Genomic DNA, 26,180 nt, shown 5'->3' with positions numbered 1-26,180 from the left:
ACAACAAGTAACAAGGGGCAGCTTTTTTTTCTCAGCCCAGCTATATAAAAACCTCAGATTTGTAGAAACTCATGAAACTTTAGATTTCACAATTGTTACTTTATTTTGTCCAGAACCAAACTTTTAGTTCTTCACCAACAGAGAGCAACATGACATTTGATAAATTTCAATTCCAGCTCTGCGCCTTGAGCAATGTTGATTTGGTTCTAGAGGAACTATATCTTTTCACAACGTGCTCACATCACTTTCCACTCTTTGTGTAACCTCCTCTGAAGTTAAAGTGTTAGACGATTAACACAGCTTTCTTTGTCTTTCTACATTTCTACCTGTAAGGCTTTCAACCATCTGTGTTGTTTCTTAAATGAATGCCTTTATTCATCATTGATAAAGTGAGCTGTCACGGTCATGTATTCCTCCTCTGGTATGGCCTGTGTGTGCATTTGTGTTAGTCGCTTATGTAACACATGGTTAGTAACAGGTAACTTTGCGGTTACTTAGCAAATGCAATAAGCTTTTACTGATAAAAGGAGTTTTCTGTACACCAATCAGGTATGACATATTGACCTAATAGTTTGTGTCGCCCCCCGTCTTGCTGCCAAAACAAGTCTGACCCATTGTGACAAAGAATCTTTGAGACCTGTAAAAATGTGCTGTGGTGTGTGGCACCAAGATGTCAGCAGCAGATCCTTTAAGTCCTGCTGCTAACACCATCGTACACCTGAAGCCTCCAAGAATCAGACATGTTTCTACAGCAAGTCCTACAGATACTTAATTGGACTGGGATCTGGGGAATAATGTTTCTATGGAAGGATGTACGTGGTTTGCAAAAAGCATAGGTAAGTGTTTTGAGTAAAAGAAACATCTACATAGAGGGCAGCACCCAGTGTTTCACAGCAAAACATTTCCTAAAACATGCCACTGCCTCTGCTGGCTTGTCCTCTACCGGTCTTGTATCCCGCTGCCATATATTTCCTTAGGAATAAAGCATGGCCATTCACATGATTTAAAAAAAAAGGAATGTTAGGACCTCCAAAGTACCTGTTTACTATATTCCTTCTCATCTTACTGACTGCCCATCTACTTAAGATGGGGGCTTTATTAGATTGGACTATGTCTAGAGTTGGAGGGCTCTTCCACCTTTCTCTAAGCCACAAAGACCCCTTGCATTAAACATGCCACTCTACCTACGTTCCAGGTTTGCACTCTGGTAAACTAAATATGTACATCTAAAAATGTTATCAAAAAAACTCACAATCAACACCCAGGAGAAAAAGGCAACTTAAAGGCCTTGACATACCATGACTGGATGACCAAGTTCCACTCTAACATATCGTTTTCAATATAGCTGCTTAGGGTGCAATTATGCACTGGTCAATACACTGTCTGCTCAGAAAAAGAAAAGGAAATAAGCAGAAAAGAATGACTAAAGTGATTCCTTACCAGAATATCTGTAGTTTTGTATCGTTGTTGTCCCTCAGAGATAAATGATCCATATTGGAAAACAGCTGATCTTTCTTCTACTGCCACCTTCTCATCTGACTGAATAACAGACTAGAAGGTATTAATTAGACTTAAGGCCCCCTGGTGTTTAAAATGCCTCTGTCCCTCTCCCTTGACGTTATCACAACTTAGTGGATCTATTCAAACAAGACAGGGCAATAATACTTTGTTGTCTCATTTTTCAATCTGCCACAACAGCCACCTCCAACAACCTAAAAAAAAATCACGTGCTTTAACGGAGGGAAATGTTTCAACTTTTAGTATTGTTTTAAGTTGCTATTTCCCCCAATAAAGTCTTTAAAAATAACTGTACAATGCAAGAAACTGACTTCACAATAATTTTTATAGTTAAATTAGAGAAAAACCTAGGGACCCAAGTTAAAACATTGCGTTTGAAACAATCACCCATTAAATATTTAAAATACCTACTTGAGATTGTTCCTTTGCATTTTACGTTTCACGTTGCACAACACAAGTGGTCTCCATCTCAGCTGAGCACAAAAAGTAAGAACATTTCTGTTTGATCCAGTAATTCTTTGTTGTAACTGTCAGGATCTGGGTTGTGTTTGTGTTTTTGTGCTTGCTACATGTGTTCAGTGTTTTCAGATGGTGCTGGAGTTCTCAGGTGTGCTGGGTGACAGGTGCGACTTATTCTACTGATTACTTTGAGGAGTACTTAAGCAGGAGGCTGCCAGCACTTCAATGACAGAGTGTTTTGCCCTCAGTGGTAACAAGCTCAAGCCAAACACTAAGTCTATGGTTTGTTCTTTGACCTTGTGTAACTTTGTTTATGCTCCTTCGCAGGCTAAGTAAACCTAAACCCTGGATTTATGTCACTGAATACTGACTACGTGTCCGGAAGTCTTTCTGGATGATCAAGACTATATACGTTCTGAGGACTTCATTTCCTATCTCCTGACTTTGTTTGGATTTGCATCAAGCTGGCAGTTTCCTGCTACTTTAGTCTCCTGGACCAAGTCGTAAGCGTATCCTGTCCACCCTCCAATGTAAGCATCTGCACACCGAACTCATTCCTGTTTGCTCCAAGCTCACACAGAACAGCACCTAAAGAACCTACAAACTCAGTCCCGACAAACCTGGTTCCTGAATCCCTCTACCCCTGGCGACCTGACCACACCTATTTAGTAAACTGTTCTCTTGATTACATTACTTCCTTGTTCTTAGTTCGATATCCTTCAGTTCCCTGTTTTCACCAGTTCTCTTCCCATACAGTTGGAGAATCACCCGTTACATTCCTGATTATCATTCTCTCAAACATCTTTTACTTAATGTGTTCTCTGTATGTGGGTCAGATCTATTGCAAACAAAATGACAGTAACATCTTCTTGCCAGTCTTAAACTGTTAAGCTATTGTATTTCACTTTAAATAGTGACACTTTTGTAGGGAAAATGCATTTGCAGATTGAGCACCAGAGTTTAGCATGTGAGTTGCACCTATGAAAAAGTTGCCAAACTCTTTCTGTCAATGCTAAACAGCTTCTGGTGGAGGCAGAGTGATGGTGTGGGGTTGCATTATTGGAGGCAATCTCAATGAAAAGGGACAGAGGTGTGATTCTGCAGCCAGTGGCAATCCTATTGAGAACCCACGCATGCACAGGTGGTTACCCCCGGGACCTTCTTGCTGCAAGGTAACAGTGCTACCAACTGCACCACTGGGGAGCCCCATGTTTTCTTTACTGTTTGTTTTTCATTTTAAAAACAATACATACTTTAGTTAAAAAAAAAAAAATAGTTGGACATTTTAGAGTTGCATGTAAAATAAAACATTTATAATTTTTCATTAACATGACTTTTTCATTGACTTTGTGGAGTGCACACATTTAGTTAACTTTACTGGTCTATCTGCTATTTTATATTTAGAAGTTAATATGCAGCAGATTAATGTGTGTTTTTGAGATACCAGTTACCTTGGAGTGCCACATCAAAGAAGAGTCCCAGGTGCATCAACCCTAAATAGCATAACTTAAATGTGTCATACCACTGTCTGTTGGGAGTGGAAATTTGGTGTTCGTTCTTTGTTTAGTTTTTCTTCTTTGGGCAGATAGTCAGGACCCGATAGTATTTGTTTTTATAGGTTACTAATGTACTATTCAGGTCAGTTTTTGTCAGTTTAGTCTTTGTTTGATGGTTGGTATTTCCCCTTTTGCGTCAGCGGTGGTCTGACCAGCCACTATTTACTTTTCCCTCATGTCTTGTTTGTCAGGTCAGTTTTTGCTTGTGCTAATACCTGAGTTAAAATCTGTTATGTTGACCTCTTTTTTTTTTTTTTTTTTTTTTCCCTTGGGTCCAGCCCACATCCATTGCTACTGAAACCGCAAATGCACTTGCTTTACAACTGTAACACAATTTAGAGGGAAATAAATTGTCTTTCCAATGGTAAAACAAGAAGCTCTGGTACAACAAGTCGATAATCCACCAAACACATTTCTTCACAGATTTGAATGCAGTGCCAATAATTAAAATTTGAGCTTAAAGGCTAATCTCAGGCTTATCCCACCACTGTGCACCTGTTTCAATGTTTTGTGTATTTTAGTGTAATATTTTGACACTAGCTTAGATATATATTCTAGTCATTTTCATTTATTTTGTTATGAAAAACATAGCAGGGAGAACACCTTTAGGGGATAGCTCTGGGAGAGAGAGAAACAGGATTGTGTGTTGCAACCTTCTGCATTTTATATGAAAAAGCACATGCTCATTCACTCTTTGCATTTGGCCTGCTGTTATTTTGTTCACAATTACGCTTTCAGAAAGATGTTGGTTGTAATTTGGAAACGTACAGGTCCTTCTCAAAATATTAGCATATTGTGATAAAGTTCATTATTTTCCATAATGTCATGATGAAAATTTAACATTCATATATTTTAGATTCATTGCACACTAACTGAAATATTTCAGGTCTTTTATTGTCTTAATACAGATGATTTTGGCATACAGCTCATGAAAACCCAAAATTCCTATCTCACAAAATTAGCATATCATTAAAAGGGTCTCTAAATGAGCTATGAACCTAATCATCTGAATCAACGAGTTAACTCTAAACACCTGCAAAAGATTCCTGAGGCCTTTAAAACTCCCAGTCTGGTTCATCACTCAAAACCCCAATCATGGGTAAGACTGCCGACCTGACTGCTGTCCAGAAGGCCACTATTGACACCCTCAAGCAAGAGGGTAAGACACAGAAAGACATTTCTGAACGAATAGGCTGTTCCCAGAGTGCTGTATCAAGGCACCTCAGTGGGAAGTCTGTGGGAAGGAAAAAGTGTGGCAGAAAACGCTGCACAACGAGAAGAGGTGACCGGACCCTGAGGAAGATTGTGGAGAAGGGCTGATTCCAGACCTTGGGGGACCTGCGGAAGCAGTGGACTGAGTCTGGAGTAGAAACATCCAGAGCCACCGTGCACAGGCGTGTGCAAGAAATGGGCTACAGGTGCCGCATTCCCCAGGTCAAGCCACTTTTGAACCAGAAACAGTGGCAGAAGCGCCTGACCTGGGCTACAGAGAAGCAGCAATGGACTGTTGCTCAGTGGTCCAAAGTACTTTTTTCGGATGAAAGCAAATTCTGCATGTCATTCGGAAATCAAGGTGCCAGAGTCTGGAGGAAAACTGGGGAGAAGGAAATGCCAAAATGCCAGAAGTCCAGTGTCAAGTACCCACAGTCAGTGATGGTCTGGGGTGCCGTGTCAGCTGCTGGTGTTGGTCCACTGTGTTTTATCAAGGGCAGGGTCAATGCAGCTAGCTATCAGGAGATTTTGGAGCACTTCATGCTTCCATCTGCTGAAAACCTTTATGGAGATGAAGATTTCATTTTTCAGCACGACCTGGCACCTGCTCACAGTGCCAAAACCACTGGTAAATGGTTTACTGACCATGGTATCACTGTGCTCAATTGGCCTGCCAACTCTCCTGACCTGAACCCCATAGAGAATCTGTGGGATATTGTGAAGAGAACGTTGAGAGACTCAAGACCCAACACTCTGGATGAGCTAAAGGCCGCTATCGAAGCATCCTGGGCCTCCATAAGACCTCAGCAGTGCCACAGGCTGATTGCCTCCATGCCACGCCGCATTGAAGCAGTCATTTCTGCCAAAGGATTCCCGACCAAGTATTGAGTGCATAACTGTACATGATTATGTGAAGGTTGACGTTTTTTGTATTAAAAACACTTTTCTTTTATTGGTCGGATGAAATATGCTAATTTTGTGAGATAGGAATTTTGGGTTTTCATGAGCTGTATGCCAAAATCATCTGTATTAAGACAATAAAAGACCTGAAATATTTCAGTTAGTGTGCAATTAATCTAAAATATATGAATGTTAAATTTTCATCATGACATTATGGAAAATAATGAACTTTATCACAATATGCTAATATTTTGAGAAGGACCTGTATTAAATTGGACGCGTTCTTGCCAATTCTGGTTTGCCTTATTATAGCTTAGGGTCTGCCATGCCCTTGTTTTGTTGTTTAAAGACAGTTTGTTGCATTAGCTAATAGCTTAATGACGACTAACCTGTCCATCAGTAGATGCACTTCCTATGGAGACTGTATTCTCAATGTCAGCAGGATGATTGCACTCATTCTTTTGTATGGTGAATCACAACTGATTCAAAAAATGCAAACACATTTCAATCTCTTTCTATCTCTTCTCAGATTCGTTAAATCTTTCCATCACTCTTCAATCTGCATCTCCTTTTTATTCACACAATGTAATGAATTAATTTTCACCATAACATTCAGAAAGTCAAACAGAGACAAGACAAATGGAATTCATGCATTTGAGAGCTAACCTGAGATGAACTGGGGACACATCAGAGTGTGGCAGCCGCTGGTGGTGGGCCTTTTAACTGGCTGGTCTGTCAGATGTAATTGACTTTCATCTGTCTTTCCTGTCACTCTCTGTAATTTGATAGGCTCATGCCAAGACGATTAGAGGAGGCAACTCACTCCATAATCGAAACGAAATCTCAGTTACAGGTAAAATGCTTTGATTGTATATGATACCTGAAGCTGGAAAAATGTGTAAACATGTAAGTTGGCAAACCTGTGACCATTATTAGTTAAGTGGAGTACATCAAAGCACGGAACCGTTTAATAAAAGTCTTTACACATTCTAAGTGAAATACTGTTAACTGTATAAACGAGACTTCATTATCCATGTCCTCATATTTTTGTTCTAAATCAATCAACAGCTGCACTAGTAGCCCTAGTTTATCAACAACGTACTGCCCATTTGATAATCAAACCTGTCTCACTTCTGCTGTACTTAAGATTTTTCCGCAAAACCTCCGAGCTAAGTACAGAGCCACAGTTTAAATAATTACATTTAAACAGGGGCTTAAAGGTAACAGCTACATATTAATAGTAGAAACCCAAGCTGCCATCCTGCCTGGAAGCATAATGCTTGCTCCGACTCTGCCAGAAATGAGACAGAAACTTTTATTGATCTACTTCACTCATGAGTCTGTTACATTTTGGCCAAGAAATATAATTAAATCTTTAGTCTTGATTTTTTTACAGTTTCCAGCTTGTTTTAGTCTGTTGTAAATATGAATCTGAGAATATTATTTAATATTAATATTTTAATATTAATATTTTACCAAATAATATTCCGGTCTGTTAAGGATTGTCCTGTGAATACCAGCCCCATTAAGGCGATGGTATTAGGACAGAATAAAAAGGTGTGAGACGAGCTCTGGCATTATTGAACAGCATAAACTCTGCACACACATGAAATGAATTCACACAATTTCATAAAATACAAAAATTTATTAACAAAAATAAGTCAACTCAAAGTCAAACATATTTCAATCAACAAACTCTTTACTATGCTAAAACAATCCAACTAAACTACCAAGCAGAATTAAAGAATAATGACAACTAATGGGCTATGTACAATATAAACAAGTTGATTAAAGATGATTAGAAATCATGACCAAAAAGTGTGATGCAACATTACCATGCAATGTTTATGTTTGAGAACCACGGATTATCTTGAAGAATCTGGAAGTGAAGTTAAGTTAGTTTTGGAACTAACTTAGAAAATAATCAGCAACCTTTAGACAACCCTTCACAATGCAAGATCAGATTAAATATTATTTTAATAAAATAATGTTTTAAATAATGATCTGCTGAATAAAACCAACCTCCTGGATGACTAATTCTCAACGGTGTCTAATTAGCTGCCTTCATTTATTAAAATAATATTTGAAGAAATATTATTGAGTATTTTGGAAAAGAGCCAAATCTTTCTGGAGAAATGGGGCTTAATGGTGTTTACTTAGTTATCAACTTTAGTAAATGATGTTCGGGGACTATTATTCACTAGCTTGAAAACTAACAACCTTTCTTTTGACTAGCCTTAATGCTAGCACACGTGTTCTTACCGGCTGGCCGTTGGGCTAACAAAGAAGCTAGCTAAAGTGCTAAGCTAGAGATAGCTTAGCGCCAGAATCAACACATACCTTTAAAATACCAGGGTTAAAATGCATAAGCGCTGACGGCGCGTTATGAGCAATGTTCTGGTTAAAACCACCCTTTAAATAAAGTTTATCTTAGCTTTAAAACATACAAAGAACCCGAACCGGCCTGGGTGCTACAGGTAGCATGCTAGCACCAAGATAGCCGAGTTCCACAAAACAAACTTCATAACATGAAAACGTTTAGATCATTTCATCCTAAACCAATCTGTTAATCTGCCCAAAACCCAACCTCTGAAGCTGTTGAGGGAATGTCGTCCCAAGGCGAAGTTTGAAGAAGATATCCGTCGTGAACAAAGAGTTAGCTTCCCGCTAACTTCCTCAGTTTCTCCCGATCAGAAGGTGACCAGCTGTTCGTTACCGTAAACACGGTTGCGGCCGTCGGCTTTCCTCCAGACTCGGCTTGTCGAAACAGCTTCTCTCGGAACACCGTTTGCTTCTGTGGGGCCTCGAAGAGAAAATGTAAGCAACTCTTACACCTTAATTTCTCCGTTCATGAATGAAAATACCGGATACACAGACAGTATTTCATTCTACTTAACTTTTGCAAATGATCGGTCCTTGGATCCAGTTGAATTTATGTCCTTTTGCCAGCAAAAGACATTCAGCGCGCAGTGTTCCCTCCTGACCCGATGGTCATCGGTGTGGAAGAGAGAAAGACTTGTGGAAAGGTGGGGCTTTTATTTGGGTATTGGCGCCACAGGAAGTCCGCAGTTACCCCATTTCCTGGCTGTGCTGGAAGAAGGTTAATGCACTTTATTTTGAAAGGTTCCAGGAAAGTATGTACCGGAGTTTTAGTGTTGAACACCCATGGCTGTGTGGTCCCAACAAGTCAGTCCTGATATTTTTCAATGATTCTTTATCGGCTGAATGTCAAGGTTTAAATCTAGGAATGTCGTGACCGATGAATCCAACAATAACTGGAACTGCAAGCACTCACAAATTCTCCCTCCTTCAGGTTCTCAACATCTCGATCGCCAAGGGAGAAAATTTCAGGTTTATAACCATACACATACGCCATAATTTCAGTGAAGGTGTTTGCTCCTTTCCTACTTGTTCTTTTCTCCATGTCTGCAGCTCCTGCAAAGACGCTCATCCAAAGTCTGTTTGCCCCCACCGCTCATCTTTCTTCAAACCCTGTCGTGGACCCAAAACAACTTGATTTCTCGTCCAAAAAAATTTATTTCTCGCCACCTTTTGACCCCACTCATAATTTCGGAATTAGCACTTCAATCTCACCCAGATCAATCTTGTGAATTTCCTTATTACAGGTCTGTCCCAGGGCTTTTTCATAGAAGTCCCTCCTTTTCACTCTTCTAAACTCATTTGCCCCAATCTTCAGTCAGCCCTCGCCGAGTCGGAGGTAGTAGCTCAGCTCCTTCTCAAAGAAGTGTCTAAGGGTTACATGATAGGCCCATTTAAATCTCCCCCTTTCCCCTTTTTTCATGTTAGCCCCTTAGGGATCGCCAACAGAAAATATTCAGGCAAGAAACACCTCATCATCGACCTTTCTGCCCCCTCACTCCGGTCCCCATCGCAGCATTAGTTCCATTATTCCCAACCCCCCCCTCCCTTTTCCCTTGTCTATGCTATGGTCGACCATGCCATTGCACTCATCAAAACTGCTGGGCGTGGCACTTGGCTTGCTAAGGCTGACATCACCGATGCCTTTAAAATCATGCCGGTCCACCCCTCTCAGTGCCACTTACTTTTGGTTGCAGACGTAGGCCCTGTTTGTTCAACAAACTGTGCGAAGCTCTCTGTTGGATTCTCCTCAATGTCTCAAAACTTCCCTTGTTCTCTACCTTCTCGATGATTTCGTCCTCATCGATCCCCCTTCCCTGGCCCCTCTCTCTCAAAGCTTCAACAGTTGTTTCACCGAGTCGGTGTCCCCCTGTCCATGGAGAAAACGGCAGGCCCAGACAAGCAGCTTGAGTTCCTCGGCATCACCCTTGACTCTGAAGCAATGGTTGTCTCGCTGCCCAAGGACAAATTATCTCGCAACCCTGAAGTCCCTCAGTCTCTCATTTCTTCCCAAGTTGTTTCGAAACGCCAACCTGTCTCTTCTGGGCCATCTTAATTTTGCCAAGCGTATCCTTCCCCATAGGAGTTTCCTTCGTCTCCCACCTGCTTGACCTGGCTAGTTCTGTCCTTGCTCTGCTCGACCAGGTTCAGTCTTCTTAGAAACTGGAATGGAATCTCCTTCTTTTACGACAACATCTTCCACTCTGCCGACTTATTTCAGTTTTTTTACGGATGCAACTCCGTCCGTAGGTTTTGGGGGGTTCTTTCAGGGTGAATGGTTCGCTAATGAATCCTCAGCTTTTTACGAGATTATCCCCGTCACCATATCCTGCTGCATTGGGGCCCCTTCTGGAAATGAATGCCCATTGTTGCTTTATGTGACAACACAGCTGTCGTCAATGCTATCAACAAATGCCGCTCATTTTCTAAAGCTGTCATGCCTTACCTCCGTCGCATCACCTGGCAAGCTGTATCTCACACCTTCATCTCTGCCCGTCATGATCCAGATTATTCTAATTCAATTGCCGGTGCTCTGTAATGGATAAACATTCAGCCTCGGCCCCATCCTCAGCCCATTTTTGGGGGAAGACTTCCATAATTCTAACACTAAGATGTTCGTTCAAGCTCATGTCATTATCACCATCCATGTATTCCACTGGGGTCCGAGCACCAAAAGAAAACAAACATCAGCTAATAAACTCCTCTAATTGCCATCTCTGTGTTTCTCTCATTTGTGCGTCTTTCCAGGTTGAAATGGAGTTTTGACAAAAATTCAAGTTGGAAGACTCACCTCCATTTCCGGCTCCGTCTAACTACTCCACCACGTTCTCTGCTCCAACCAATCAGCTCCTGATCCACATTCCTCTTCAGCCAATCATCCCTCCAGGCTTTGCTTTAAAAGACCTTCATACACAGAATCTCCTGCTCTTCAGCTGAGCTTCGACCCTCCTCCACCCCATCTACACCATCAGGCTTCAAGCTCCTTCCGACTCCCTTATCTTCTCACGCCTCCACTCCACCACCAGTATAAGGGTCCCGGGGGGAAGACTTCTCTAATTCTAACCCTAAGATGTTCATTCAAGCTCATGTCATTATCAGCATCCATGTCCAAGAAAATAAACATCAGCTAATAAATGTCTCTAATTGCCATGTTTCTCATGCTGTTTCTCTCATTTGTGAGTCTTTCCAGGTTGAAATGGATAATCCATACTGCTTTTTCATTTTCTTCTTCAAGACTGCTTATTCCGTTACTTTGTTAAAATGATAAATAAAATAACGTTTAACATTTCATGTTCAAAAGATGTCCCAGCAAAAAGTCACTAAAATTAATTTTGAAATGTCAAATTTGAAAATTAAAATGTATTAACAGAAATGATTTTTCATTTTAAAGTCATAGCTGCATTGTTTTGACTCATAAATGAAATTGCTAATCTTTCAAACTGTGTTTTCATTTTCTTCAAGACTGCTCATTGTGTGACACAACTAAAGAAATAACTAAGAGGAAAATGCTTTTTTTCGTTTTCATGCCCAAGAAAGTGTTCCATAAATCAATTTGACTTCGCAATTCCTAGTGGCGCAGGAGAGTGACATCAGTGGCAACTCTTCTCCTGCCCCAGACTGCACCATTACGCACCTACATTAGGGAGCGGTATGCACTTGCTCCCGAGATGAAATGAGAGTGCAAAGATTGTATTCAGAGACAGTGGGAAATCACCATGTCCAAATCTGTACCAGAGCAGCTAAGGGAAGCCACAGCTGCCCTGAAGGGCAACAAAATCTAATAGTATGTCTCTGGAGACCGGAAACCGCTGTTTCACTCCTGCAAGTTCAGACATGCAGTTCTAGACCGCTTGTTTTTGCGACAGTGCCATCTGCTGGATGACTGAAAAACTGCCTGCACATTCAGACCCGCAGTTCTAGACTATGGAAGCAAATCGTTACCATATTTCAAATGAAAAAGCATTTTCAGAAATGCTTTTTCATTTTAAGAATGTGGCTGCATTGTTTGACTCATAAATAAAATTTGTTATCAATAATCCTATTTGCATTTTAATTTTCTTCTTCAAGACTGCTCATTCTTTCACTTAATTAAAATGAAAAACAAAAAGACATTTGAGATTTATTTTTCAAAATGTACCCCAGCAAATAGATACCAAAATTCAATTTGAAATGTAAAATTTGAAAATGAAAAAGCATTTCCAGAAATGCTTTTTCATTTTAAGAATGTGGCTTCATTGTTTGACTCATAAATTAAATTAGTTATCAATAATCCTATTTGCATTTTAATGTTCTTCTTCACGACTGCACATTCTTTCACTTAATTAAAATGAAAAAGAAAAATACTTTTGAGATTTATTTTTCAAAATATGCCCCAGCAAATACCAAGTAAGTAGTAATCAATCATCCTATTTGCATTTGCATTTTCTTCTTCACGACTGCACATTTTATGCCATAATCAAAAAGAAAACAAAGCAGACATTGCTTTTTCATTTTCGTGGTCTGCCCGCAAAGTACTGCCCAGAACTCGAAAACAAAAAAGCATTCCGAGCTGCGGGCGCAGAAGAGTGACGTCAGCAGCCGCCCTTCCTCAGCTCCCTGCTGACCGAGCTACCCATCTTGTTCGGTGGGGGGCACTGTGCACGTCTGCATTGCATTACATTGCAAACGTGCCGCGAAATTGATTGAATTGCAGCAGGGCCGAGCTCAATTTGTGGCAGTGGCAGGCAGAACTGGTTCTGTTTAAGCTGGTGTCGGGAAATGACTCACCTAACCTCTAACAGCCTACATGCAGAAGTCTCGCCTTTCTTCAACTGGAGGTCTGGATGACTGACTAGCCCACAGCAGTCATCCACTCCTCGACAGTCACTTCTGTTAACGGCTGCTCATTCCCTAATATCACAACCTGCTCTTGGTATATGGGTTAGGTTAATTTTAGTGACTCAGCATGAGCCCCAAGGGCGCTGTTTTAACAAGCTTGGCTAAGGCAACCTATAATATATATATATATATATATATATATAATAATAACCTCCTAAAATCTCTTAGAACCAGGCAACAAGACTTTTTAACACCAATGAAAAACCAAAGATAAGGTGACTCAAATAATTGGATGTCCACAATTTATCTAGAATTTTATATGTATATAGTAACACTTTTGCAGGGGTCAGTAACAGCTTAAATTCGGCAACACATAATTTCAATAATAGAAATGAATCAGTCAACTCAACCTGTCTTTCCCTGCAGAGGCAAGAGCACTGGGGGTAAGGACAGAGTGGGGGAGAAATGTTGGGGAGAGATTGCTGACATGACTTCGGCCAGCAAGTCACCAGATAGTTGTGGAGGATCTGCGTCGTGTTGAATGGCATCTCCCGTTGCAGAAATCTGGGAGACCAACTCCTCCAGTGAGGCAGGCTGGTGTTGCTCTTCATCATCACCGGCAGAGGTTTGACAAATGACGGTCTTGGTGGTGACCGAGGTTTGAGTGCTGCCCTCTGCAGTAGTGATTGACACCTGGCATCCTTTGTCGTCAGTGCCTGGAGGAGGCGAATCAGGGGAGCTATGGGTGCCAATAGCAACAATCCTTCCGTCAAGTAGATGCAGGGTGGGATACCAGAATCGATCTTTAGGATCTTCCCAGATGTAACTGATGATAGGGAGATACATTCCCTGTGATTGTTGCATGGATTACATAGACAGATCTCACCTTATTTTGACAACATGCAAAATCTTCTAAATTGTGTGGTCTGTACCACTTTTGTACGTATTATCAATTGCACAAGCAGTCTTAGTAGATCTAAGATCTTTCGGTTTGCTCTGTAGATGTGCAGATTTCTAGGCTGAGAAGTCTGGAACTTGCAGTTTGGTAGTTATAGGTTGAAATGTGTTGACCTTTGTAACAGTGCTGCCTAGTGGTGAAAGTTTCTATTTTCTGTTCATTCTTCAGATGTGGAATTCTGCATAAACTGCAATTTAGGCCACAACCACTTTTTAATCATTAAAAATATGTCCTGACAGGAAGGTATTCAACATACAGTATGTATCAAGTTTTCTTGGAATCTGTCAATCTTGTATGCAGATACACTGCCTGGCCAAAAAAAAAAAAAAACTCGCCACCTGGATTTAGCTTAGCAAATAGGTACAAGCCTCCTTTTGGATAATTACTGCATGGGCGATTATGTTTCAGCTGGCAACAATTTATTTAATTCCAACAGGTGCAATGAGTTGCTTCTCATTTCTAAAACAAAAAACAACAAGACACATCCTGTGGTCATGGAAAATATATTAATATTTACAGCAGAGTGAAATCATTGGCATGCATCAAGCAGAGAAAACATCCAAGGAGATTGCAGAAACTATCAAAATTGGGTTAAGAACTGTCCAATGCATTATTAAAATCTGGACGGATAGTGGGGACCCATTGTCTTTGAGGAAGAAATGAGGCCAGAAAAAAATCCTGAATGATTGTGATCAGTGATCACTTAAATGTTTGGTGAAATCAAATCAAAGAAAAACAACAGTAGAACTCTGGGCTATGTTTAATAGTGAAAGTAAGAGCATTTTCACATGCACAATGCGAAGGGAACTGAAGGGATTGGGACTGAACAGCTATGTAGCCTTAAGAAAACCACTAATCAGTGAGGCTAACCAGAAAAAAAGGCTTCAATTTGCTAGGGAGCATAGAGATTGGACCCTGGAGCAATGGAAGAAGGTCATATGGTCTGATGAGTGCAGATTTACCGTGTTCCAAAGTGATGGGTGCATCAGGGTAAGAAGAGAGGCAGGTGAAGTGATGCACCCATCTGTACTGTACAAGCCTGTGGGGGCAGTGCTCTGTGCTTTTGTGCTCTCTTCTCATTGCACTAAACTACTGCAAGAGAGAAGCAACATGTAATCACTCATGTGATTCTTTCCCCCCTATGTTCAGGTAATGGTGACCAAAATATGATATATTTATAATCTGTACATTGGTTAAGACATTTTTTAGGTAACCCTTCGTTGTTTTGTCAGATTTAGAAGAATTTTATCATAGTTTTTGGTGAAGTCAGACATAACGTTTCTGTGTCTTAGCTGTGTACTAGGAAATTACCGTTAAGCTAGCGGCAGGAGCTAGGAACATGCCTATTGTCATTTATTCTGTGAGGAAACATGTTAAAGAGCGAATAGTAAGCAGTTTATTATTGTTATTTTGGTTTGTTAATGAGCTTTTTCATCCACTGTGTGATCTATGTTCATTTACTACTGCAAGAGAGAAGCAACAAGTAATCACTTGCGTGATTCTTTCACCCCTTTGTTCAGGGGTGTAACATGCTGCAGCAAAGAGCCATCAGAATAGTTCATAGTGCTGGCTGTCATGAGCACACAAATCCATTGTTTATTCATTCTTGCTTAATGAAACTCTCTCATCTGGTACAATCTCAAACCTCACAATTAATGCATAAAGCTGGAATTAGACAACTACCAGATAGCATACAAAAACTTTTTGTTGAGAGAGAGGGAGAATATAATTACAGGGATAACTTAAATTTTAAAATCCTATCCGTTCAAACAAACATGAAAATAATGTGTAAGTGGTGTGAAAGTATGGAACAAACTCATTGTTGAATTAAAGCAATGTACAAACATGAGACAGTTTAGGTAAAGCCTCAAACTGGTTTCCTTAAAAAGATAAAAGATGGGAGAAGGATGGCGAACATTAACGGGTACACTTATTCACTGTACATGGGTGTATTCATACTTTTGCAATGGTTGTGGTCGTGTGGGCTATACGCTATAGGTCATAAGTGTATTAATGAAGATGTGTGTAGACACATGTGAATGTGTATATGTATGTTTATATTGACATTGACAAATATTGTTTTTGCTCACCAAATGGACTTAAGAGTAGTATGAACTTATAAGTAAGTAAGAATCGGGAAGATTATTGGTGTTAAATACCTTAGGAAGGAGAAGGTATATGATTAAATAAGTTTCTGTCATAGTTTTAGGAATTAGTTTGACCCACATGCAGATAAAGCACTCAGGAGAGAATCACAAAGATTTAAAGACATTTTATTTGCACAATGAAGTTAAACTCAGATCTGGAACTGGGAACCGCCAACTCACAGAGAAGGGAAACAGGTAAGTAGGTATTGGTGAGGGTAACCAGCAATGGTTAAGTTTGGTTCTGTCTTACTATAAGTGGAAAAAAGGAACTGCCAGGAATTGAGCTGTGGAGTCTGGGAGCTTGGCACGGGAAGGTCCTCTTGACTTCTGCCAGAGCTAGGAGAGGCTTGATCTTCTCACCATAAATGCTGATAAGGTAATTCGAGAAGTGCACAGGTGAAGGAGGCTTGCTGGAGGGCACGTGGAGAGGGGAGCTGGGTTCACTGATGACTTGGGTCGGTTAGTCGGTGAGCCAGGAAGCTACCAACCAGGATGAGTCCAGGAAGATGACTTAGATACTTGAGTCTTAAATTTCAGGAAGATCACCAGGTTACTAAGAGTCCACTAGATCCAAATGAAAGGCTGGACTTGAGCAGTCAGAACCTGAGAAGGAACACACAAAAGGTACATCTAGGTACTAGGAAAACTATAGACAAAGATTAGAAGTATTGGCGTGACTGTGTTACTTTTTGAACAAATAAAAAACTGAAAAGTGGGGCATGCAATATTATTCGGCCCCTTTACTTTCAGTGCAGCAAACTCACTCCAGAAGTTCAGTGAGGATCTCTGAATGATCCAATGTTGTCCCAAATGACTGATGATGATAAATAGAATCCACCTGTGTGTAATCAAGTCTCCGTATAAATGCACCTGCTCTGTGATAGTCTCAGGGTTCTGTTCAAAGTGCAGAGAGCATCATGAAGACCAAGGAACACACCAGGCAGGTCCGAGATACTGTTGTGGAGATGTTTAAAGCCGGATTTGGATGCAAAAAGATTTCCTAAGCTTTAAACATCCCAAGGAGCACTGTGCAAACAATCATATTGAAATGGAAGGAGTATCAGACCACTGCAAATCTACCAAGACCCGGCCGTCCCTCTAAACTTTCATCTCAAACAAGGAGAAGACTGATCAGAGATGCAGCCAAGAGGCCCATGATCACTCTGGATGAACTGCAGAGATCTACAGCTGAGGTGGGAGAGTCTGTCCATAGGAACACAATCAGTCATACACTGCACAAATCTGGCCTTTATGGAAGAGTGGCAAGAAGAAAGCCATTTCTCAAAGATATCCATAAAAAGTCTCATTTAAAGTTTGCCACAAGCCACCTGGGAGACACACCAAACATGTGGAAGAAGGTGCTCTGGTCAGATGAAACCAAAACCGAACTGTTTGGCCACAATGCAAAACGATATGTTTGGCGTAAAAGCAACGCAGCTCTTCACCCTGAACACACCATCCCCACTGTCAAACATGGTGGTGGCAGCATCATGGTTTGCGTCTTCTTTTCTTTAGCAGGGACAGGGAATATGGTCAAAATTGATGGGAAGATTGATGTGGCCAAATACAGGACTTTTCTGGAAGAAAACCTGTTGGAGTCTGCAAGAGACCTGAGACTGGGACGGAGATTTATCTTCCAACAAACAATGATCCAAAACATGAAATCAAATATACAATGGAATGGTTCACAAATAAACATATCCAGGTGTTGGAATGGCCAAGTCAAAGTCCAGACCTGAATCCAATCGACAATCTGTGGAAAGAGCTGAAGACTGCTGTTCATGAACGCTCTCCATCCAACCTCACTGAGCTCGAGCTGTTTTGCAAGGAAGAATGGGCAAGAAATTCAGTCTCTCGATGTGCAAAACTGATAGAAACATACACCAAGCAATTTGCAGCTGTAATTGCAGCAAAAGGTGGCGCTACAAAGTATTAACGCAAGGGGCCCGAATAATATTGCATGCCCCACTTTTCAGTTTTTTATTTGCTAAAAAAGTTTGACACATCCAATAAATTTCATTCCACTTCACGATTGTGTCCCACTTGTTGTTGATTCTTCACAAAAAAGTAGAATTTGTTTTGGCAGGTCCATGTTTAAAAACCACCCTTTAAATAAAGTTGTCTTAACTTTAAAAACACAACACAGAACACATCATTAGCTGAGCAGCTAGTCTGCTAGCATTTAGCTACGTTTTCTCAACACAAACAAAACCAAACGTCATGAAACAAACATTAGTTAGATTATTTCCTTTTACATTTTGCGCAAACACAACCTTTTACGCAAAACTGAGCAGAGGAAAAAGTTTCCAGGTGACGAGTTAAGGGAAGCGAAGCTGTCCGGTCATCCATGGTTGAACTGTACTGTACAACAAAGGCACATTCGGCTCCTTCAGTGGCCAAGGTGTGGCGGGGTAGCTCTCGCTGCACGCAGGAAGGCGTATAATGGTGCGGTCTCCGGCTTTTTTTTCCAGGCTGTGGGGGGATATCCGCTTCAATTAGAGCTGCTTCTGGAGGCCTCAGGAGAAAAATCAAGCCATGCTTGTCAGATTACACTCTTTTTATGAATGAATGCCGGGAACTTGAACAGCAAATTTATTACTTAACTTTGTTGCGATCGCCGTGATTGTAGTCACTTTTGAATCCAAGGATTCTTCAAAGTAGAAGCCTTACTCACCCACAATTTTCAAGGCTTCCAGCTGTCGCTTGCTCTGGTCCCTCCATTAGCCACTGTCTGCAGCCGGAATGAGACAGAGCGGAGAGGGAAACGTGTCTTTGGGTCAAAGATTCCAGCTCCTACTCCTCCTCTTCTTGGGCTGAGCTGGGAGTAGGTTAATGCGATTTATTGTGAAAGTTCCAGAAAAGTTCATACTGGACATTAATGTTGTAACCCATGTTCACTTCATGTTCATCCATGGCTGGGTTCCCAACATCAGTTTATGAACGCATTCATGCACGCGTTTATCTGCCCCAGTCACCCTTTAGAACACAAATATTTATCCTATGTCAGAAGCAAGTTCCATTATTAGTTATTCATCCCTCTTGCTCCCATCATCACCACCCCAAACAGATGTAGATGTTTTTCTTAACCTTGTTGAGCCTGTCTGAAGAACCTATACCTGTATGTACTCAAAAATCCAATCAAACACATCCCTTTAAAAGTTGTTCATTCTGGTCCTCTCTTAGAGCATGGCTGGCCAGGACCAGAGAGAGGATCATTCAACCTTCACAGATTGACTTGCCTGTCAGAGATATACTGGCAGCACCATCTTAAAACAATAAAGAAAACTGTTTAATCATGTTTCCTGATCTGAAAATCTGCACAGTGGATCTACAGATTGAATTACTAGAACACTTTTTATGGTCAGATCTGGGGGAAAGACTCTTAAGATCTCTTCCTTGTTATTGTAGCTCCACAGGCCCCTCTTTTAACCCTGTTCTGAGGGGCATCTGATAATAACTTATTTTGGTGTGGTCTCTTTAAATGCTGCTGAGGAACATCACACCCTGCCCCCCTCCAGGTCAAAGAGCATTCCACTTTAACACATTCTGCCATTTTTGTAGTTTGATAGCAAGATAAAAGACAAAAACTGCAAAACAATGTATAACTGTTCATGTAATAATAATATTCAAAACATGCAGTATGGTTCTGTCCTCAAGAAGCTAAAAGCAGCACACAGCACTAATATAAGCAGAAGGCACAATGCTACTGGTATCAAAATAATCTCCAGGTGATAATAATGGTCAAACAGAATATAAAGAAATCTCTGCAACACCTGGTGAGACTAAATAGGCACAGCGCTTATGCCTCCTTGCTGGCAAGCAGACATAACTCTTCAAACTGGATCCAAGAGTGTCATACGATCACGCCATCATATGCACAAAGTTAGAGGGGGTAGTGAAGGTGCAAGCGTGGTTTGACTTTTCTTTCTGAGGTCTACTGAAGCAAACTGTGTTCCAGAGAGTTCCCAGCAGAGACCCTGTCTCTACAACGCCGTGTGGAGCGGTTTTCCCTGTCTGAAGGAAGTACAACGGGACCACATCACCATGGCTACAGCAGTAAAGTGGTGTTCGGCCGGCCCGGCAGAACAAGCCACCCCACCCCACAGCTACAGAGGTTAGCTGCAAGCTAACCCTTTGTTTAACCACACATGGATGTTTTCCTCAATGCCCAGGACAACTTATCTTCAGCACAGTTCACGTAACAAGTAATGTTTGGGCAAAGAAGATTAGTTGAGAGTTAAATAATTGAAAAAATTTTAGTTTCATAACCTTCGTTTTGTTTGTGTTGGGAAACTTGACTACAGTGAGTGCTAGCAGACTGGCACTGTGCTAAGGATGTTTTATGTGTTGTGTTTTTTCAGTTAAATTAACTGAATTTGACTGCACTGTTCGATAGTAAGGATTAATTGGAATGTATGTACCTGACTGAAATCTGTATGATTCGACTGAATTGACTTAGCCCATTTTAAAGTTACTCACCTTTCACACAATGTAACAGGAAACAACACTCGCCAATTATTTTTACCTCTGCCTTCCTCCCTCCCTGTTGGATAGAGTAAGGGGGAGTCAGGTTTAGCCTAAACCGGCTCAGTTATGGTTGAGGTGAAAACACACCCTCCATTTCTGCTACCTGGCCAAACTCTAACACTCAGTAGTTTATTCTAACCTCCCCAACCAACCCGCACCATTCCAAACACTTTGTGTAGTGTATTGAGACAACATGTGTTATGAACTGGCGCAATATAAATAAAACTGAATTGAATTAAAAAGTTAAGACAAACTTTATTTAAAGGGTGGTTTTTAAACACAGAAGATCGGCCATAACGCGCCATCCACGCTTATGCATTTCAACCCTTTTATTAGTGGTATTTTAAAGGTAGATATTTTGATTCTGATAACAAGCTATAAGCTTCATATTAGCTCCAACCACTAATGACAGTTAAAGATTATTTTCCCAGAAAGGTTGTTAGTTTCCAATCAAGGAAATAATATTTCCCATACTATTATTTTACTAAACGTCATAACTAACTAAACATCACTAAAGAAAATTTACCCAGAAAGGTTGTTGGTCCTAATTCAAAATAATGTTTTCTTAAATATTATTTTACCATTTCCTTAAAAATATTTCCTCAAATATTATTTGTACTAAACTTGATAACTAATCAAACACCTTACAGATCCATGTATCCAAAAAGGTTTGGTTCTTCTTCAAAATAAAATTTCCTTAAATATTATTTTAATGAATAAATGCAGCTAATTAAACACTGTTGACAATCGGTCATCCAGAAGGTTGACTTTATTCAGCAAATCATTCCTTAAAATGTTGTTTTATCTGATCTTGCATTGTGAATGGTTGTTTAAAGGTATATCAATTATTGTTTAAGTTGGTTCCAAGAATAACTTAAGTTCATTTCCAGATTCTTGAAGATAATCCTTGGTTCTCAAACATAAATTTTGCATGGTAATATTGCATCAGTCCTTCGGTCATGGTTTTCAACCATCTTTCATTCACTTGTTTATGTTGTACATAGCCCTTAGTTTTCCTTTTGCTTTATTCTGCTTAGTAGCTTAGTTGGATTGTTTCAGCATAGCAAAGAGTTTGTTGACTGAAATATGTTTGACTTTGAGTTGACTTATTTCTGTCAATAAATTATTGTATTTTAAGAAATGGTGTTATCTCATTCTGTGTGTGTACAGAGTTTTGCTGTTCAATAATGCCAGAGCTTGGCTCATCCCTTTCAAATTTGTCCTAATACCACCGCCTTATTGGGCTGGTATTCACAGGACAACCCTTAATCTAAAATTAAACATTAAATAATATATTCATATTTATAATCACAACAGTGGGTAACATCTAACCCAGGATGCCAGATGTACTGTAGAGTCTTTATGGGCTAGTCCCTCTGCAGGGCTTACAGAATGCTGGGCATCATGGGGACAAGCCAATGAAAGACATTGAGTTGACAACTAATGCAGCAAAAATATCATCGCAGTGGCTATGGAGGGTAGAAGCTTGGGTAGGGTAGCGCTTCCTGGACACAAGCTGGGGCTTGATCAATTCTAGCTTTGTCACGTGGATGAGGGAATCGGATTGCTGAAAGACTCAAAATATCTTATGGTTCCAGGATACATGACTGATAATGTGTCCGGGTGCACCGTAACATGGTGTATGTTGAAAGAAAACGGTGGTTGAATGCTCACAAGTCAAACATGGGAATTTTTAGAGCAGTATTACAAACTAACTGTTGGAGTTGTGCTTGTAGGAAATAAAGACCACATGAATTCAGCACACTGAATGCCTGACTGTGGTTCGATCCTGGAATTCTGCAGGGTGGAAAGGATGCTTACTGTCAGAAAAGTGTAACGTTGTTATTGGAAGACGAGAAATGCCATAATGAGGTAACATTCCCTTTCTGGAGACCTGCTACAGTGGAACTAATCTGCAGTGATGCTTGTGCTCATCTTAAACCCAGCTCTAAAATGTAAGGAGAGAGGTCTGGCAGGGATGTCATCTGTCTACCAGTCTGTATGAGATTCTCTTGTATGAGATTCTCCTGCAATTATGCAGGCTACAGTACATCCTGGAGTGTACTGTCATATTCAAGATGGCTATTGTAACTAGATGCTGAGGAAACATTTCATATTTCAATAAACTCCTTAATTTTCTACAGGAGCAGGGATGGGAATGTGTGTGCTATCTATCAATCCTAGGTCATTTGGAATTGCTGCAAAATGATATGTACTATGTGAAGTCTTCATGATTATGTCACATAGTAGGATGAGGCTGAGCTCTTGGGGAGAATTGAGGAAAAGGAGGAGAGGAAGTGGAGAGGAAACAATGCACCCCTAATGCTGTATTAAAACCGAACAGGTTGCAATTAAAGCTGTTAAAAAGGATTTATTGTCTAACTGATGTTGCTGCTTCGTCCTCACTTGCAAACATATTAGTATGGATGACTAATCACAGTCTGGGGAAGCAGAAGATAATTTATCCCTAAATGAAATATTACACTAGGTGAGAAAATCCTCTCATGACGTCGGGCATTACGAAGTATTTCTGCTTCATTATCAACCTATTTGTTTCGGAATGGCTAACACATGTCAGATAGGTTATGTTGGAAGGGCAGGGAGCCAATAATTTCTTAAAGACAACCTGTCAGGGAGCAGATCATTTTCAGTCTGTTACTGGGGTTACTTCCTTTTGTTTCTGAAAGGTAAAACTCAGTTTACCCAAACTATGGGTTTACTTACTTAGGTTCCACATAACCCACGTTCTGTAACACCTGTTTCTTTTTTTGTATTTTGCCTCAGCCTTTCTGTTCCATTAGTTTCCCTCAGTCTGCATGTTTCCTTACACCTTTTTGTCCACATGTTTATATACTCACTTGACACCCATTTAGTAATCTCACCTCTCACTATTCATATTACCAAAGTTTCCTGTTCTCACCAGTTCCTGTTACTCAGCTTGATTTGGTCACTCCCAGTTGCCACCAGTATTCTCTTTGTGCGTGGAAGTTGTTTATATTCAGTTATGTTAATTCATTATCCTTTATACCTACCTGCTACAAGTTGAGCAAAAGTGTCATTGCCTCTTAGTCTTCCAACATTTAGTAGTTATCAGTAAATTCCATGACTCCAACCAGTCACAATAAACTAAATCCATGGTAAGATCTTTGATTACAAGAAGTAAATTTCAAGACACTTTAGAGTAACTGAAGTCCTTTTGTTTTTACATAGCAGTTCACTACAAGCCCATTGGAAAGCCTGCCATGGTAGGTTGTGCCAAACTGCTGGTTAAGACAACTTGGTTTTCCTATCTGTACATCAAAACCTGATCCAATCCCACAGCATCATATTGGATTTCTGCAACCTAGATTTGCTTCTTGGAAAGTTCTCTCTGGTGACAGAATGTCAGTCTTCGGATTTCGGAGAACCTAGGTATTTTTGTAGATCAATAGACCAGATCTTAACCCTTGCAGAGTTGCAGAGCTGATGATAGGACTTTTGTGGTCTGGTCCACATGTGTATTTCCAGATTTTTTCGGGCTTCTCCTTCCTTGTATATTCAAAGCAAAGTGCTATATTTGCATTCTTGGGATAAAGTCTTGTTCCTAGTGCAGGTTGGACCTCTCAAGAATGTACACTGTCTCAGATCTGGCTTGTGGTGTTCATGGACAGGATCTCAAGGTTTAGTCATTAAAAGAAGGGAGTTTGGTTTAGGAACCTCAAGGTCACATCTTTGCATTTTGCAGATGATGTGGTATGGTTAGTGCATTTTGGCAATGACCTTCAGTGTACACTGGAGCAGTTCAGCAGCCAAGATTAGTAAGGTTCTTTAAGACCCAGGGTACCTTTTGATGTCCTGTTGACTGACTGATTGAGGCCTTGTCTACGGTAACATGGGTGCTGTTCCAGTCTGTTTTGATAAAGAAAGAGCAGAGCTTAAAGGCAAAGCTCCAACTTTACTTCTCTGGCTGCTTACTGACCCTCAACTTTGGTCATGAGATGTTGAATACAAATGGCTGAAAACAAGGATCCTTCATAGGGTGGCTGAACTCAACCTTAGAGTTAAGGTCAGGAGCTAGATCGGGGGTGCCAAAGTCCAATTCTCAAGAGTTACTATCGTGCAACCTATAGATGCATCCCTTCTCCAACATATCATATGATCAATCATATGGCCTCTGCAGAGCTGAATGACATGCTGATGATAGAGGCATTTGATTGAAGTGTTATGGAGAAGGGATTAATCTAAAAGTTGCAGAAAGGAATGTCAGGGAAAGTTAAAATTGAATTTTAAGATTTGTGGTTTATATTGATATCTTGGGCACATTGTTACAAAGTGACCATTTTTGGGGTATACTGTATGATTTCTGAACTTTTTGGAGGTTTCCTATCTGCTACTTGATGGTTTTTCATATTTGACATTTTATGATTTTAATATCTGACTTTTTTCTAACACTTTTAGAGTATGACCTGTTCATTTGTGGCTGGGCTTTCATATGTACACAGATTCAGGGAAGGTAGGTGAGGGGGAGCCGTGGTTGGCTGAGTAAGGTGGTTCAAGCTGGGGACTTTTCTTGTTCTATAAAACATCTGGGGGAACTTCTACAGATGCTTGACCTCTGAATCAAATTTAAAACCTGTTGTAGCATAAGATGATGCAACTGTTTTTGGTGAGTTTTGTTTTGTTGACTTGACTCCCACAAATTGCATCTACACATATTCGATTATTGCAAGGAGGTGTTGGACCATTTGTTTGCTGAATATTGGACCATTTGCACAATGCTGGACGCCACTATGCATTCCAGCGTCATCAGCCAGGATAGTCCGCTGCTACAGATCCCAGTGGGCACCGCGGCTGATAGGATGGGACGTCACAGCTCTGATGTTACAGTGAGCTGTATAACATACTCTGAGACCGCCCACCATTGCTTTTCAGTTTGGAACCGAAACGCGGTTAGCGGCATCTGAAGCGCATAATTCTGGAGAACAAAATTCCCATGTTGACTTTCATTCATTCTCCCCATTGGCCAACGAAAACAAAACTCATAAAAGAGGTTCCCGGGATAAAAAGACCAGGAAACTTTACTTTACCGATCGGAAAGGTGGATTTAACACGTAACCAAAAAAACCACAGAGTTTTCAAGGAGACGCAATTTTTCTTCCTTTTTTTTTTTTTTTTTGTTCCAGTCGACGAGTGACGGTCATATTTTTCACCTTTCTGCCAAGGAGGCCAAAAAGGACGAGGATAGACCGATCTCCTGAGTTACCCATGGATGCGTGGAAACCCTTCCCCCTCCTTCTTTCTCCTCCTTTCTGATCCAGAGGAGATGCCACCAAGTAATTTCCTTCTTTTTATTTTATTTTATTTCTTTATTAGAAATAGCTTGGGCAGGATAGAGTAGGATTTTAGGGCGATTTAGAATCGCCACTTATAGTCTAATGTGTTCAAAGTGTATTTGCATGCCAGGTGTTATTGAATGTTGATTATTGCTGTGGACTCAGAAGCCGCTGAGCTTCTCAAGTTGTGTTTTTACTACGTGAACCCCTGAGCGCAGGTGCACTGTGAAAACTGAACTGCTATAATAACATGGTGAAAATCAACCATTTTCTTTATCTTCAACTCCATGTTTTATTAGTTGCCACCAAATGTTTTACAACTCTTTGTGTGCGTGTACTCCCAGCGGTGGGGGATGTTTTATGACTTACAGTAACTAACCTACACTTTGGGAGT

At 40.5% G+C, this 26,180-nt stretch overlaps 1 long non-coding RNA gene across 1 annotated transcript; it reads left to right on the top strand.

Moving 5' to 3' along the window:
- Positions 1–1,028: 1,028 nt before the first annotated feature.
- Positions 1,029–11,426, top strand: LOC124860041. Its single transcript, XR_007036261.1, has 3 exons — positions 1,029–3,149; positions 6,435–6,498; positions 10,773–11,426. It is a non-coding gene; the product is annotated as an uncharacterized LOC124860041 (long non-coding RNA).
- Positions 11,427–26,180: the final 14,754 nt, after the last annotated feature.

This window comes from Girardinichthys multiradiatus, chromosome 23 (genome assembly GCF_021462225.1).
Source record: "Girardinichthys multiradiatus isolate DD_20200921_A chromosome 23, DD_fGirMul_XY1, whole genome shotgun sequence".
Lineage (NCBI taxonomy): Eukaryota > Metazoa > Chordata > Actinopteri > Cyprinodontiformes > Goodeidae > Girardinichthys > Girardinichthys multiradiatus.
The sequence above is the reverse complement of the archived record's forward strand: the minus strand, read 5'-3'. Positions and strand labels throughout refer to the sequence as shown.